Genomic DNA, 2,500 nt, shown 5'->3' with positions numbered 1-2,500 from the left:
CGAAGCTCAACTTGTGAGCAGTTCCATGCACCACTATAGGTATCTCTTAGCTTAGTTCTAGCCATGTGCGTTCAAAGCTCAACGTTAAGCTGTGTTCTGCACCACAATCCTTATATAATAAGCTTATCTCTAAGCTTTTTTGCGTTCAATGCTCAACGTTAAGCTATCCCTTCGCTTAGAACCTCGCTCTATATTCAACTTTCAGATACCTCAAAGTTCAACTTATGTGGTCTGCTATCGAGCTTGAAGGGCTTCGTTCTCTGACAGAGGGGGGTTTTTGGGCCAAATTATGCAATATTAGTTTAACCTCCGTCGCAGAACCACATTTGACCAGGTCGAGAAAAAAAATTTTTCGTGACGACCTGGTCCCCCATAGTAGGGAATGAACATGACATCTTAACCATATTTGACCATTTTCAAATTTCTCGTCGCGGAATGATGACTTTACTAGTAAAATTTGTTCCGGGTAGGGACCTCCCATACAAAATTTTCATCGCTCCAAAAGTGATTTCGTTTCACTTTTCAACATTTAAAAGGTCCATAAATCATGTTTTGAGACGATATGGAAAAAAAAATTTTTTGCCCGTCTCGACCAACTCGACCGATGGTGACCACAGTAGGGTGCTCCATACAAATTTTCCTTATGTGGAATTTTTCGGTGTAAAATAAGGTTTCTCCAATCGATCGCGGGTTTCACTTTTCATCATTTGCTAGGTCTAACTATGATGTTTTGAGTGGTCCCGCAAAAATTTTTTCTTGGACCGGGCCTTCCTTCCCGGCCCTGTCGGTGTGCTCTGCAGTAGGGTGCTCCATACAAATTTTCCTTATGTGGAATTTTTCAGTGTAAAATAAGGTTTCTCCAATCGATCGCGGGTTTCACTTTTCATCATTTGCTAGGTCTAACTATGATGTTTTGAGTGGTCCCGCAAAAATTTTTTCTCTTAGCCAGTCAACCCTTTCGTCCATGTCGGTGTGTTCTGCAGTAGGGTGCTCCAACCAAGTTTTCCTAATGAAAGTTTTTCGTGGTTTCGTGTGAGTTAAAAACTCCGGAACTTGGCTTATTTTCACCATAATTTCCACATATGGTGACCAACTCAATAAACGTTTTGTGCGTATCCTATGGACAGTTTTTCGCGTTCAACTTGGTGAACTAGGGTTGTTTTCCCGAAGGGTAAAAAAATCTGGACTTAGCCAAATTTTGAAATCTCCAACCAATCTTGGCCTGTTAGATTATCTTGGTTGGGTTGCTATGGGCTGCTACGGCCTACTTGATAGGCAATGTTTCAACTCTTGGAAGCTTTCGTGGTTGTTTAGAACTGTCCATGGCCTTCTTGATAGAAATGGCTTATCGTGGCCATGGACTTAGCAACATTTTGAGATCCAATCTTGGCCTGTTAGATTATCTTGGTTGGGTTGCTATGGGCTGCTACGGCCTACTTGATAGGCAATGTTTCAACTCTTGGAAGCTTTCGTGGTTGCTAAGCACTGTCCATGGCCTTCTTGATAGAAATGGCTTATGGTGGCCATGGACTTAGCAAAATTTTGAAGTCTCCAACCAATCTTGGCCTGTTAGATTATCTTGGTTGGTTTGCTATGGGCTGGTACGGCCTACTTGATAGGCAATGTTTCAACTCTTGGAACCTTTCGTGGTTGCTAAGCACTGTCCATGGCCTTCTTGATAGAAATGGCTTATGGTGGCCATGGACTTAGCAAAATTTTGAAGTCTCCAACCAATCTTGGCCTGTTAGAGTATCTTGGTTGGGTTGCTATGGGCTGGTACGGCCTACTTGATAGGCAATGTTTCAACTCTTGGAAGCTTTCGTGGTTGCTAAGCACTGTCCATGGCCTTCTTGATAGAAATGGCTTATGGTGGCCATGGACTTAGCAAAATTTTGAAGTCTCCAACCAATCTTGGCCTGTTAGATTATCTTGGTTGGTTTGCTATGGGCTGGTACGGCCTACTTGATAGGCAATGTTTCAACTCTTGGAACCTTTCGTGGTTGCTAAGCACTGTCCATGGCCTTCTTGATAGAAATGGCTTATGGTGGCCATGGACTTAGCCAAATTTTGAAGTCTCCAACCAATCTTGGCCTGTTAGAGTATCTTGGTTGGGTTGCTATGGGCTGGTACGGCCTACTTGATAGGCAATGTTTCAACTCTTGGAAGCTTTCGTGGTTGCTAAGCACAGTTCGTGGCCTTCTTGATAGAAATGGCTTATGGTGGCCATGGACTTAGCAAAATTTTGAAGTCTCCAACCAATCTTGGCCTGTTAGATTATCTTGGTTGGGTTGCTATGGGCTGCTACGGCCTACTTGATAGGCAATGTTTCAACTCTTGGAAGCTTTCGTGGTTGTTTAGAACTGTCCATGGCCTTCTTGATAGAAATGGCTTATGGTGGCCATGGACTTAGCAAAATTTTGAAGTCTCCAACCAATCTTGGCCTGTTAGAGTATCTTGGTTGGGTTGCTATGGGCTGGTACGGCCTACTTGATAGGCAATG

The sequence above is a fragment of the Anopheles marshallii genome, assembly GCF_943734725.1.
Source record: "Anopheles marshallii chromosome X unlocalized genomic scaffold, idAnoMarsDA_429_01 X_unloc_97, whole genome shotgun sequence".
Taxonomy (NCBI): domain Eukaryota; kingdom Metazoa; phylum Arthropoda; class Insecta; order Diptera; family Culicidae; genus Anopheles; species Anopheles marshallii.
The sequence above is the reverse complement of the archived record's forward strand: the minus strand, read 5'-3'. Positions refer to the sequence as shown.